This window comes from Pelophylax lessonae, assembly GCF_965119305.1.
Source record: "Pelophylax lessonae genome assembly, chromosome: 2".
Lineage (NCBI taxonomy): Eukaryota > Metazoa > Chordata > Amphibia > Anura > Ranidae > Pelophylax > Pelophylax lessonae.
The window spans coordinates 23189558-23204644 of record NC_138769.1 but is presented as its reverse complement, the minus strand read 5'-3'; the positions used below and the strand labels follow the sequence as shown (position 1 = coordinate 23204644).

Sequence of the window (15087 nt, the reverse complement as noted above, 5' to 3'; positions counted from 1 at the left end):
AAATTTCTTTAGACCTAGAAATACGCTAACGAGTTGTTTAAATGGGCCTTAATGCTGGCAAGGACGTTTCAATACATGAATGGGCTGCTTTTGTTAAAAATATCGCTAGCCATCTTTAAAAAAAAAAAAAAAGAAACGCCACGGTCATTTTTTTTTTTTTTTATATCATACTACATGCAGTATGGTGAGGCTTTTACCTTCTGGAATGTCACACTTGCCGTTAAATGCTCCTGTTTTTTAAGAAAGTGAAAGCTGATATTGCTATTTTTTTTTTACTATTTTTGAAAATAATAATATATTTTATTTTTTATTACTTATTTTATTATGCAGTATTACCACTTGACCTGTGGAAGATTCACCCCCTTTCATGACCTGGCCATTTGTTGCGATACGGCCCTGCGTTAATTTAACCACTTAAGCCCCGGAGGATTTTCCTGCTAAACGACCAGGGGGTATTTTGCGATTCGGCACTGCGTGACTTTAACAGACAATTGCGCGGTCGTGCGACGCTGTATCTAAACGAATTTGGCGTCCTTTTTTTCCCACAAACAGAGCTTTCTTTTGGTGGTATTTGATCACCCGTGCGATTTTTACTTTTTGCGCTATAAACAAAAAAAGAGCGTACATTTTGCAAAAATAACAATATTTTTCACATTTTTTTATATGAAATTCCCCCAAAAAAAAAAAAAATCAAAATTTTTTAAAATTTTCGGCCAATTTGTTTTATGCTACCTATGTTTGGTAAAAAAAATCGCAAAAAGCGTATTTTGATTGGTTTGTGCAAAAGTTATCGCGTTTACTAACAAAGGGAAAGATTTCTGTCATTTTTGGTGTTTTTTTTTTTAACGTGTAATGGCGGCGATCTGCGATTTTTTTTGCGGGACTGCGACATTGGGGCGGACAGATCGGACCCTTGACTGACATTTTTGACACTTTTGGGGTTACCAGTGACATTTCTACAGTAATCAGTGCTATATATATGCACTGTTACTGTAAAAATACACTGGTAGTGAAGGGGTTAACTTTATTTGGGAGGGAGGGGCTGTGTGTGTCCCTAGGGGCGTGCTTTCTACTGTGATTGGCTGTGGCTTGAGCTGTAAGGACATTGATCAACGGATCTACATAGTAGATCCATGTGATCAGTGTTTTTACAGCGAGGAGAATGACAGGTGGCTTGTTTACACAAGCTGCCTGACATTCTCCCTCTCCCCCGCCGATCGCCGAGTGACCGGCGGACATCGGGTCCGCTGGTCACACGCGCGGGGGGGTCCGTGACCGCGCGGGAGCGGGAGCGCGCCTCCGCGGGCGCGCGCTCGCTCCCCAGAGCCTCACAGGCGAGCGACGTAGACCTACGTCACTCTGCCTGTGAGAAGCGCACTGCCGCAGTAAATATACTGTGAGCAGTCGGCAAGCGGTTAACTGACAATTGCGCGGTCGTGCATCGCTCTACCCAAATACAATTTATGACCTTTATTTCCCACAAATAGAGCTTTCTTTTGTTAGCAATTGATCACCACTGCATTTTTTTATTTATTGCGCTATAAACAATTTTGAAAAAAAAAAAAAAAAACAATATTTTTTAGTTTCTGCTATAAAACACATCCAATAAAAAAAAATGAAAAAAAAAACGAATTGAAAAAATGTAGGCCAAATATAGTCAAAAATATATAGCCAAAAATAGTCCAAAATGTATTCTGCTACGTATTTTTTGTAGAAAAAAAAAAAAAATCCCAATAACATAGTTACATAGTTAGTCAGGTTGAAAAAAGACACAGGTCCATCTGGCTCAACCAATAAAAAACAAAAAACTAATGAAAATCCAACCATATACACCATCCTATACCCACAGTTGATCCAGAGGAAGGCAAAAAAAACCAGCAAAGCATGATCCAATTTGCTCCAGCAGGGTAAAGAAATTCCTTCCTGAGCATATAATAAGCATATATTGATTCGTTTGCGCAAAAGCAGGGGTCTCCAATCTACGGCCCTCCAGTTGTTCGGGAACTACAATTCCCATCATGCCTAGTCATGTCTGTGAATGTCAGAGCCTCATGGGACATGTAGTCCCACAACAGCTGGGAGGCCGTAGTTTGGAGATCCCTGGTCTACAAACTATGGTATATATACTGGATTTTTTTTTTTAAAATACTAGTAATGGCGGCGATCAGCGACTTATAGCGGAATTGCGATATTTTTACAGCGGACAGTCGGACGCTTTTGACACTTTGTTGGAACCAGTGACACTGATACAGTGATCAGTGCTACAAATATGCACTGTCACTGTACTGACACTGGCTGGGAAGGGGCTAAAAGTCTAGGGCGATCTAAGGGTTAACTGTGTACCTAACCAAATGTACTGTGGGTGCTGCTTCCACTCAGGGAAGTGGTTGTTTCTAAATGACCCCCCCCCCCCCCTCCGTTAGAATGGAGATCTGCCTTGTTTACATAAGCATAAGCAGATCCCAGTTCTGTGTCTCTGCCTGACGATCAGCAGGTGCCAGCGGACATCCAGTGCCTGGCACCCACCGATCGGCTTCTGCCGTGAGTAATTACATTTATATATTTTGTTTTTATTTATTTAGAGCCGGTTCACATAGGCGCGACCCGACTTGCCGGGGCGACCTGTGAAGTCGCGGTGCCCAGCTCGCACCGCAACCTCGGAGCGGCAAGCACGGACTTCATATCATTGAAGTCAATGCAGGTCGCTCCAGGTCGCCCCAAAGTAGTACAGGACCCTTTTTCTAAGTCGGAGCGACTTGTGTCGCTCCTATTAGAACGGGTCCTGTGCTAATCTATGGCAGGCGACCCACGGCGACTTGTCAGGCGACCAGGTCGCCTGACAAGTCGCCCCAGTGTGAACCGGCTCTTAGTCATACTTTAAAACGAAAAGTCTCATTTGATATATGCTAATTCAACAGTTTTGCTGATTGTTGAATTGCGAAGTAAGGCCCCTTTCACACCGGCCGACTCCGTTTTGCTCAACGGGGATTGATCCGCCAATCCCTGCTGAGCAGGCGGATGACAGGTCCATCTCTGCTTACTTTGCAGAGGCGGAGCTGTCAGATCCCCGCTCTCCTCTATGGGAGATCGGATGAAAACTCAACGCCTGTCTGTTTTCATCCGATCCGATCCTCCAGACGGATGGAAAATAGGGTTTCCATCCGTCCGGATTTCACAGACAGATTCGGATCGCTGCAGGTGTCAGCGGAGATGTCTCCGCTGACATCCGCTGCCCCATAGGGGTGCATAGAGCATCCGATCCTCCAGGCGGATGGAAAATAAGGTTTCCATCTGTCTGGATTTCAAGGACAGGATTGGATGGGATAGCATGTCAGCGGACATGTCACTGCTAACATCCGCTGCTCCATAGAGGTACATGGAGCGTCCGATCAGGTCCGCCTGAAAAACTGACAGGGACCGGATCGGAAAGCCCGTGTGAAAGGGGCCAAACAGAAATGTAAATAATAAATATATAATAATAATGTAGCAGAAATCATCAATGAACTTGTTACTTTTCTTACATTTTACTTAAACTGTATCTGTTGCCAGAGCAAGGGAAACTCTATTTTTTTTTTGTAAATGTTTATTGAGTTTTCAAGTAAGTTGAAGACCTCAACATACTTGACAGCGTATAACTCATCAGTGAAGAAAAAAAAAAGAACAGGACAAAGCAACTGTCAATTGGACATATACAGCGTATATAGGATATAGAGAGGATAGGGGGGGGGGGGGAGATGGGAACAATCTGCCTGTAATCAGCAAAACATAAACAGTTATGCAAGCAGTAAGAAAAAGTCATATGTCCCTTTTTTTTTTTTTGTATTTTTATTTGTTTTTCAATATCTGTGACCAGTTAGGCCTCTTTCACATGGGCGTTCCGTATGTCCGTATATCACCCCATCCGTTTGCGGTTGATATACGGACATAATGCATGTCTATGGGATTGCGGACGTTAGGGGATGACCATCCGCTGACATCCGATTTCAGTTCTGTTCCGTTTTTTGGAACGGAACAGAACCCTATTTTTTCTTCCTTTTAAAAAACGGAAAGGACGCAAAATCGAATGTCAGCGGTGTCATCCGCAATGCCCATAGACATACATTATGTCCGTATATCATCCACAAACGGATGAGATGATATGCGGACATGGGGACACGTAAGTGTCATCCGCATCCGTAAAAAAAAAAAAAAGTGCCGGAACGGATCGCGATACGGTCCGCTCCGTGTGAAAGAGGCCTTAGGGAAATCAGTCTAGGAGACGAAACTTGAAATGAGTAGAAATATCCTCTTTGAGAGATGTCACCGGAAGGGTTACCCTTTACCATACTATCCACTTGCAGTAGAGCGGGTGAATCTCTTTAGCGGGAACACGCCACTCCCTTCCATCCACTCCCTACAACTAGTTGATACTATGGAAGAAAAAAAACAATTATAGTGATATACTTTAATTACTGTCCCCGCCATCACAGCCTGTTGGCTCATTATTCTACAGGAAGATCTATAGCCCATGGAGAGGCGCTATGTGAGGAGGACCTCTGAGTACCTGGCTGAAGCGGGACTTGGGGGTGCAATCAGTGTGCCGGCTCTTTTGTTGGTGTCTTAGGGATTTTGCTGTTTTGATTCTTTGTACTGGAAAAAAATGTGTTTGTTTTAGTGATCGACCGATATCGTTTTTTCATTACCGATATTTTGGTCATCGCGTATCAGCATTGACCAATATTTTCGTACATATAAAAAATTTTTTATTTTTATTGACAGGTACTCTTATGGAGGGATCTGGGGGTCTAAAAGACCACAAACCCCCTCCTCTGCACTTAAAAGCATTCAAAACGCCAAGTTTGGCTGTTTTGAATGCTGTCATTTTTTTTAATTTGGCGCCGAGTACCCGGAAGTGAGGTTATGACATCACTTCTGGGTTTTTGCATGGAGACCCGATCAGAGCAGAATGCGGGTTTGATCGGGTCTTCGGCGGGCATGCAGGATGGTTGCCCGGGTCTCCCGGGGAACCGGAGACCCGGGCGAGCCGCAGAAGGCTCCTCCCGCTCCTTGTAATGACAGCCGAACGGCTTCTCATCCGCATCGGTTGTCATTACAAGACAGCCGACCGTCAGCTATGGACTCCGGTACCGGGGTGATGCCTCTAGCTGCAGACATCACTCCGGTACAAGCACTTTCCCGAAATATCGGTAATATCGGCAACCTTGGTGGCCGATTCCGATATATCGGGGAAAGTGCAGATCGGCCCTCGATATATCGGCTTTGCCGATAATCGGTCGATCCCTAGTTTGTTTCCCTCTGATCCAGGGCTGTACAGAATCCATCATAATTTTGGGAATCGGGCTTTCATCTGCACTCAGTAAATACTTTTTAATAATTTGCAAATGTTCCCCCCCCCATGCCTTATATTACTACTGAACACCAATCTATAATAATAATAATAGTAATATTAAAATAAAAAATATTTTAAATTTAAAATAACCCAAAATGATGAAAAGATTAGGAATATTATAATTACTATACAAGTTATTCTGAGGTTCAATTAATTAAAAATAATTAGCTTATTTAAGCCAAATGTTGATCAAAGTTGTAATACTTTTCCATATACTGTAAAATATTTTTTTACGCATCTTAGTCAATTGCCATAAGTGGTGATACCTCACCTATGGTGCAATCCCTGTTAACATATGCATGCGGGACCTACGCACACGGTAGCCTTTGTGGGGTCGGGGAGCATGTTACATTTTTTTATCATTCTTATTTCAATATTAATTTTATTTAAATGTATTTTTTTTTTTAACCGTCCCTTTATTTAATTTTTTTGGCACCAACGTTATTGCTATTAGAAGGGATGAACAACATCTCTTGCGATCTAGTGCAGCCTTTCTCAACCTTTTCAACACAGAGGAACCCTTGAAATAAATTTCTGGTCTCAGGGAACCCCTTCTAAAAATGAAAAATCTACAACTCATGACACATTAGTGTGACAGTCAGTGGGAAGAATGTTCCTTACTCTTGTCATCATTGTCAAGAATTAACCCCTTACAGTAAAAGGAACAATGGTGTCATTGGGAACTTATCTGAGAGGCAGAAATTGCCCATTTCTTAACCACTTTACCACCGGAGGATTTTGCTGTCTTGCGTCCAGGCCACTTTTTGCGATTCGGCACTGTGCGAATTTAACTGACAATTGCGCGGTCGTGCGATGCTGTACCCAAACTAAATTTACGTCCTTTTTTTCCCACAAACAGAGCTTTCTTTTGGTGGTATTTGATCACCTGTGCGATTTTTACTATTTGCGCTATAAACAAAAAAAGAGCGTAAATTTTGAAAAAATAACAATATTTTTCACATTTTTTTATATGAAATCCCCCCCCCCCCCCCAAAAAATGTAAAAATCTATTTTTTTTTTAATTTTTGGCCAATTTGTTTTCTGCTACCCATGTTTGGTAAAAAAAATCACAATAAGCGTATTTTGATTGGTTTTCGCAAAAGTTATTGCGTTTACTAACTAAGGGAAAGATTTCTGTAATTTTTTGTGCTGTTATTTTTAACGAGTAATGGCGGCGATCTGCGATTTTTTTTTTTTTGCGGGACTGTGACATTGGGGTGGACAGATCGGACCCTTGACTGACATTTTTGACACTTTTGGGGGTACCAGTGACATTACTACAGTAATCAGTGCTATACAAATGCACTGTTACTGTAAAAATGACACTGGCAGGGAAGGGGTTAATTTTTATTGGAGAGGGAGGGGTTAATGTATGCCTGGTGCTTACTGACGTGTGGGGGGGGAGGTGACTGAGTGACACAAGGACAGATCGCAGGTTCAGCTATGCTGAACCCTGCAATCTGTCACTGTTTGTCACTTAGGAGATCCGCCCGCTCTGTTTACACAAGCGGGCGGATCTCCACACTCGATCCCCGGCGATCGGGGAAGAGCAGCAGTGATCACCGCCTCTCCTCCCCTGGCCCGACTCCCACTGTGAATGAATACAGCGGGAGCGAGCCTCCTGCGGTGCGCGCGCGCCGACGAGAGAGGGGAATGTCTGGTGGCGTAGGTCTACGTCGCCAGACGATAACAAACCACTTTGCCGCAGTACAGTCAACGTGACTGGTCGGCAAGTGGTTAACTTTAATCCTTGCTTATGTTCCTGTTTTAGTTGGTGCCATGACCTCTGCCCCAGTTTTCCTGTGTCAGGGTGGCTCCTTTCTCTTGCAGCATCCTATGGAGCCACCCTTGCATGCAGGGACTAAAGGCCGTGTCTCTCTACACTGTGTGCATCAAGAGAAACACACAGCCTCATAGCCTAGGATGGCAAGCCACTACCCTACTCCCTGTTATGAGTGGCTACCTTTAAAGTCCCAATTTTCCCTTTGCTCTCCATGTTACTTATTCTACAAGGTAACAAACGAACTGCAGACTGCACTGTCCACTGTTAACTCTTTCCTGTAAAGACCAGAAGTTCAGGAAAGCAGCACTGAAAGAGTCAGGAGCCAGCAGCTTTGACAATTGTGATCTGAAAGTGCTGGGATAGAAGAAAATAAGTTTACCAGGGAATGTTTATTGTATTGTCCTCCATGTAATAAGCTATAAAATGCTGAGGGTTTGATATAGACAAATAAAAATGTAATAAATAAAAAAGGGAAGTTGTTGGAATGTTAGAGGAAGTGGACGCGGTTCTCTTGGCATGACCTGATAGAAGTTGGTGAAAAATAAATTGAAATAAGTTCTTTAAGCTTAGATTATATGAGGAATGAACGGTGTATTTATATCTACTTATCATAGTAAAAATAACAATGCCAATATATGAAAAGATTCCCTACTTCTCCGAAAGTTCTAATTGTCGGCTGTTTTTAAAAAGAAAAAAAATAATAATAAATTTGACTTAATTTGGTTTGGGATTGCATTAATTACTTTGTGATTTCTATAATTGAGGACACGGCTTCGTGTTTGTCAGAGATTTTACAGACTCAGGACTTTTTCATCGATGAACGCTTGTAGCTGAAAGACTGATTAAGGGGTGGTAAAATATTATTTAAAAGATATAAAAATTTCCTCCGTGATTGGTCAGGTTTTGTGTTATTTACTTTATTTGGTTGAAAATTGTTCTATAATCGGGGCTTTCCAAGCTATACAAGAGGGACATATTTTTTAAATATTTGCAGGCCGAAAAAAAATCTGTTTGTAAATGAATAAATAAAGTTTTTGATTTGATTCAGAACAACAGAGAAAGAACTTCAGTAACACAAAGCAAACAAATTTAAAATAAATCTGAACCCATCAAGGTCCCCTTCAGAGTGCCCTTTACACCAGAGTCCCCCCTTAAATCAGGGTCCCCATTATAGTCCCCCCCTTACACCAGAGTCCCCCCTTACATCAGGATCCTCAATATAGTCCCCATTTACACCAGAGTCCCCCCTTAAATCAGGGTCCCCATTATAGTCCCCCCTTTCATCAGGGTCCCCATTATAGTCCCCCCTTACACCAGAGTCCCCCCTTACATCAGGGTCCCCATTATAGTCCCCCCTTACATCAGGGTCCCCATTATAGTCCCCCCTTACATCAGAGTCCCCATTATAGTCACCCTTACACCAGAGTCCCCCCTTACATCAGGGTTCCCAATATAGTCCCCATTTACACCAGAGTCCCTCCTTACATCAGGGCCCCATCATAGTCTCTCTTACACCAGAGTCCCCCCTTAAATCAGGGTCCCCATTATAGTCCCCCCTTACATCAGGGTCCCCATTATAGTCCCCCCTTACACCAGAGTCCCCCTTACATCAGGGTCCCCATTATAGTCCCCCCTTACATCAGGGTCCCCAGTATAGTCCCCCCTTACATCAGGGTCCCCATTATAGTCCCCCCTTACATAGGGTCCCCATTATAGTCCCCCCTTACATCAGGGTCCCCATTATAGTCCCCCCTTACATCAGGGTCCCCATTATAGTCCCCCCTTACATCAGGGTCCCCAATATAGTCCCCATTTACACCAGAGTCCCTCCTTACATCAGGGCCCCCATCATAGTCTCTCTTACACCAGAGTTCCCCCCTTAAATCAGGGTTCCCATTATAGTCCCCCCTTACATCAGGGTCCCCATTATAGTCCCCCCTTACACCAGAGTCCCCCCTTAAATCAGGGTCCCCATTATAGTCCCCCCTTAAATCAGGGTCCCCATTATAGTCCCCCCTTACATCGGGGTCCCCATTATAGTCCCCCCTTACATCAGGGTCCCCATTATAGTCCCCCCTTACATCAGGGTCCCCATTATAGTCCCCCCTTACATCAGGGTCCCCATTATAGTCCCCCCTTACATCAGGGTCCCCATTATAGTCCCCCCTTACATCAGAGTCCCCATTATAGTCACCCTTACACCAGAGTCCCCCCTTACATCAGGGTCCCAAATATATTGTCCCCATTTACACCAGAGTCCCTCCTTACATCAGGGCCCCCATCATAGTCTCTCTTACACCAGAGTCCCCCCTTACATCAGGAGCCCCAATATCGTCACCATTACACAGCTTCCCAATGAATGGCTGTGCAGCGGGGGGCGTGTCAGCACAAGTCTGGTCATTGGAGGAGAGCAGACTGAGTTCCCAGCATTGCTAGAGAACTGACCACGATGTGTTCTCCTGCTTAGTGTGGTCAGTTTTTAATAGGAGAGCGGAGGGACTGGCAGGAACACTGGGGATTTTACACAGAGGAAGCCATACAAAGAGAACAGGAGACTTCCTCGTACAAGTACATGGTACAGCAGACACATATCAGGAATATGACGTGTTGGGGTAACAAACACTGTAATAGCTTGGGTTTAGCAGCTTTTCATAATATAGGGTGCTGGAGGGGGGGTAGGCGGCAAAAAATAGATGCCCAATTTAGATTAATCCATGTGTAGTTGTACAAAAAAAAATTACCAAACCAAACAGCAATCCTCAAAATTGGGGGCACCCCCCCCCATCCATGCGTCCGGCCCCCTAGTCTACATACAGGGGGCTGGACGTATGGATTCCAAAGGGTTTTTTTTTTTTTTTTGAAGCACATGATTAGAGCCAGAGGCTCTAATAGGCTTCAAAAAAGGGTGGGCCTGGGGCGCAGAGCACTGCGCCCTGAGCCCACCCAGTAGTGTGACAAATAGCAAATTAATATTCGCTATTGACGCTATTATTTGCTATTGTCCATTTTCCTGGATTTGATGCTAAGCCTTGCCTGGATTGGTTTCCATGCAGAGAGGCACCAGATTTTGCACTCTCCTGTTTTAGTAAATCCCCCCCACCCAAGTCTTTTCTAGTTTTTGAGACGTCAGGTCAGAGGTAAGGGAGTGAAACACTGGAGTGCAGTCACTAAAAAACGCTACCAATGACTTCTACGTGATGGTTAGTCCAGGAGTACTGTGTGCCCAGGTTGAGGGATGACGTCCCTCCCCAGGAGGCAAGTCCATGACAGCCTGGGCTCTCCGGAAGTTGGTTGAATAACTCTGCTTATTACTCAGGCTGGTAGACTGAGGACATCTAGTGGAAAAAAGGAATTATTGCAGGGCCAACTCCAGATTTTTAAATTAAAAGTTGTTTATTTTTTATTTTTACTGTTGCTCAGCATCTGGATTTTTTTTTTTGTTTGTTTGTTTTTTAGTTCTGCTTTAGTCATATTTACTAATATATATTTATCATCACCAAAAGTATTAAAAAAAACATTAGTTTCCCTTTAAATGATTTTATGTTGGGTGTCCAATTTTTTGCTTACATTGTTTACTAGGGTCCCTTTTTACCAGGAAGCATTGAAGATTTGGTTAATTCCTATTAATCTAAACTTTTGCAAGTGTGGCAGGGGGGCGTGTCTTTTGCCCAAAAATCTTTAGTTAATAAACGTTGTTGCTGAAGTTTTGGAGGGTATACTGTCCCCCCCCCCCCCCCCCCAATCATAGATCTATAGATAGACATGGTGGCACTGTTGTCTCCTGCTGCTTGTATATTTATCATCAATCACCAAAACTTGTAAAAATACATTAGTTTCCCCTTAAATAATTTTATGTTTGGTGTATAATTTTTGCTTACAGTGTTTGCAACATTCAATGACAATATGATTTGTATACGCTATATATTTGTTTTTTCTTTTTTTTTTATTTGCTGATTTTTTTTCCCCACGAAAGTGGAGTTGCCCTTTAAATGATTTTATGTTGGGTGTCCAATTTTTGCTTATAGTGTCTGCTAGTCTCACTTTTTACCGGGAAGCATTGAAGATTTGGTTATTTCTTATTAATCTGACATTTTGAAAGTGTGGCAGGGGGCGGGTCTTTTGCCCAAAAATCTTTAGTTGATAAAAGTTGTTGTTGATATTTTGGAGGGTATACTGTCCCCCCCCCCCCCCCCCCAATCATAGATCTATAGACATCGTGGCACTGTTGTTTCCTGATCCTTGTATATTTATCATCACCAAAACTTATAAAAATATATTAGTTTCCAATTTATCTATCATTACCAAAAGTTGTAGAAATACATTCATTTCCCTTTAAATAATTCATTCTTATTAGTCTGACATTTTGAAAGTGTGACCAGGGGGTGTGGCAGGGGGGCGTGTCTTTTGCCCTAAAATCTTTAGTTGATAAAAGATGTTGTTGAAATTTATGAGTGTATACTCCCCCCCCCCCCATTATAGATCTATAGATAGACATGGTGGTACTGTTGTCTCCTGATGCTTGTATATTTATCATCACCAAAAGCTGTAAAAAGACATTCATTTCCCTTTAAATGATTTTAAGTTTGGTGTATAATTTTGACATTTTGAAAGTGTGAACAGGGGGTGTGGCAGGGGGGCGTGTCTTTTGCCCAAAAATATTTAATATATTATATGTTGAAGTTTTGGAGGGTATACTGTCCTCCCCCCCCCCCCCCCCATCATAAATCTATAGATAGGCTTTGTGGCACTGTTGTTTCCATGCTTGTATATTTATCATCACTAAAACTTGTAAAAAGATACATTTTTTTCCAATTTAGTTGTATTTACTAATATATCTATCATTACCAAAAGTTATAAAAATACATTCGTTTCCCTTTAAATCATTTTATGTTTGGTGTCCAATTTTAGCTTATGGTAGATTGCATTGAAGATTTGGTTAACTCTTATTAATCTGACATTTTGAAAGTGTTACCATGGGGTGTGGCGGAAGGGGGGGCGTGTCTTCAGCCCAAAGATCTTTAGTTGCTAAAAGTTGTTGTTGAAATTTTGGAGGGTATGCTGTTCCCCCCCCCCCCCCAACCAATCATAGATCTATAGATAGACATGGTGGCACTGTTGTCTCCTGCTGCTTGTATATTTATCATTACCAAAACTTATAAATAGATATTAGTTTCCAATTTATCTATCATTACCAAAAGTTGTAAAAATACATTAATTTCCCTTTAAATAATTCATTCTTATTAATCTGACATTTTGAAAGTGTGACCAGGGGGTGTGGCAGGGGGGCGTGTCTTTTGCCCAAAAATATTTAGTTGCTAAAAGTTGTTGTTGAAGTTTTGGAGGGTATACTCCCCCCCCCCCCCCCCATTATAGATCTATAGATAGACATGGTGGCACTGTTGTTTCCTGCTGCTTGTATATTTATCATCACCAAAACTTGTAAAAAGACATTAGTTTCCCTTTAAATAATTTTAAGTTTGGTGTATAATTTTGAAAGTGTGACCAGGGGGTGTGTCTTTTGGCCAAAATCTCTTGATATTTTGGAGGGTATACTCCCCCCCCCCCCCCCCCTTTATAGATCTATAAATAGACATTGTGTGTCAGGATCAGTGTCATTACGTGGGTCACCTGCTGGTGGCACTGTTTCTGGAACTGAGGGGCGCAGTTCCAGGGCCCACCAGCAGGTGTCTCCCAGCAGCTGGACTGTTCTTTTAATTAAGCTGCACCTGAGGACTGCTGAGGGAATATAAGCCCGCCCTTCACTGAGGCTCAGTGCTTCAGTATTTTCTCTGCTAGCCGTGTCCCTGTCTGATCCTGAAACCTGTATCCTGTATCCTGAATGCTGTATTCTGATCCTGTTCCCTGTACCCTGCTTCCTGTACCTGGCTCCCTGCTTTCCTTGTCTCCTGTCCCTGTCCTGTCCTGCTATTGTTTGCTCCATCCTTTTGTATATAGTTTGTTAGGTTCTATTGGGGTTTTGTACTGTTATCATTTATATTTTGTTTACTTGTTTATGGTCACTGGTGTTGGTATTGGAGTGTGTCATTTTGCTTAATAAACTTATTTACATCTTTATCCATCTTGGTCCTGATTCCTTGGTGCAGCCAACTGATCTGATCACCCTTGCTGGATGCCTGCATGTGGTATCCCTGACAGAATACTGAAGCCACTAACGATCAGATCGGTTGCACCTGGGAATTAGGAATTTTCTGGTTGTTGCAAGATGCAGTCAGAGGAGGTCTTTTATTTTTCTTTGCTTGTAACAGAAGACAGGGAATATTGTCGCCAAATTTTGAAAACTTACACTAGCGAGCAGTTGTTGGAATGCATCCGCCTGGCCCACTCGTTTGTTGACAAAGGCAGAGTTTTGTTCAAAGAGATTCAGCCACTTATTCAGCTCTGTGCAGAGTTGGCTTTATCTAATACCCCTAAGGGTGGTGATGATTATTCTCCTCCTTTTAGTGTCTCTCAGGTGGTATCTCTTGTGTGGCTCTTGGAAGATGATAAACCCTATTTTATTGAACATTATTCAGTGTATTCTCCAGAGGCCCTGTTGGATTGCATGAATGCTGTATATTCTCTAATCAGACAAGGGGGTTGTAAATTGAGTTTTGTTCAGGCCTTACTGCAAACCTGGTCAGATCTTTCCAATTTAGCATCAGCTAACTCACACCAATCCACTTCTGCCTCTGGACACCAGTTTTCTCAAAGTTTCTCCTCTCCGTTACCCGTAGCAACCACAGCTGCAGTTAGGTATGGTTTGCTTTCCACTGCTTGTTCATATCCTGGCTTAACGAGTTGCACTTTTCCTGCATCTAACCCTGTGAAAACTTCCTCTACTACCCTGTTGCCCATAGCAACCTCTCAGAAATTCTCCTCTGTAACTGTCTCTCCTTTTCCACCATCTCCCAATACTGCCATTTCACTTCCATCTACTTCACAATCTATTCATAGCCCTGCAACCACTAGCAAGATTCCTGTATCTAAACCTAAAAAGAAAAGGAGATTTTTCCCAACACATACAATTATACCTGTTACCCAGCCTGCTGATCCAGTGCCCGTTGTTCTGATGCCCGCTGATCCAGTGCCCACTGATCCAGTGCCTCCTACTGAGCCTGCTGATCCAGTGCCTGCTGTTCTGATGCCTGCTGTTCTGGTGCCCGCTGATCCAGTGCCTCCTACTGAGCCTGCTGTTCTGATGCCTGCTGATCCAGTGCCCGCTGATCTGGTGCCTCCTACTGAGCCTTTTGATCCAGTGCCCACTGATCCGGTGCCTCCTACTGAGCCTGCTGATCCAGTGCCCGTTGTCCTGATGCCTGTTGTTCCAGTGCCCGCTGATCCAGTGCCCACTGATCCGGTGCCTCCTACTGAGCCTGCTGATCCAGTGCCCACTGTTCTGATGCCTGCTGTTCCGGTGCCCACTGATCCAGTGCCTCCTACTGAGCCTGCTGATCCAGTGCCCACTGATCCGGTGCCTTCTACTGAGCCTGCTGATCCAGTGCCCGCTGTTCTGATGCCTGTTGTTCCAGTGCCCGCTGATCCAGTGCCCACTGATCGGGTGCCTCCTACTGAGCCTGCTGATCCAGCGCCCGCTGATCTGGTGCCTCCTACTAAGCCTGCTGATCCAGTGCCCACTGATCTGGTGCCTCCTACTGAGCCTGCTGATCCAGTGCCTGCTGTTCTGATGCCTGCTGTTCCCGTGCCCGCTGATCTGGTGCCTCCTACTGAGCCTGCTGGTCCAGTGCCCGCTGTTCTGGTGCCCGCAGATCCAGTGTTTCTTTCTCAGCCCGCTAATCCAGTGCCAGCTGATCCCGTGCCCGCTGTTCTGGTGACCACTACCCAGTCTGCTGACCCAGTGCTTGCTGTTCCAGTGCCCGCTGACCCAGTGCCTGCTGTTCCGGTGCCTGCTGATCCG

The 15087-nt window shown here is 43.7% G+C and overlaps 1 protein-coding gene across 1 annotated transcript in view; it reads left to right on the top strand.

The window, feature by feature from the left end:
• The window catches only part of ZBTB20 (zinc finger and BTB domain containing 20), a 1486592-nt gene that overhangs the window by 1124037 nt on the left and 347468 nt on the right, over positions 1 to 15087 (top strand). The window lies entirely within an intron of this gene.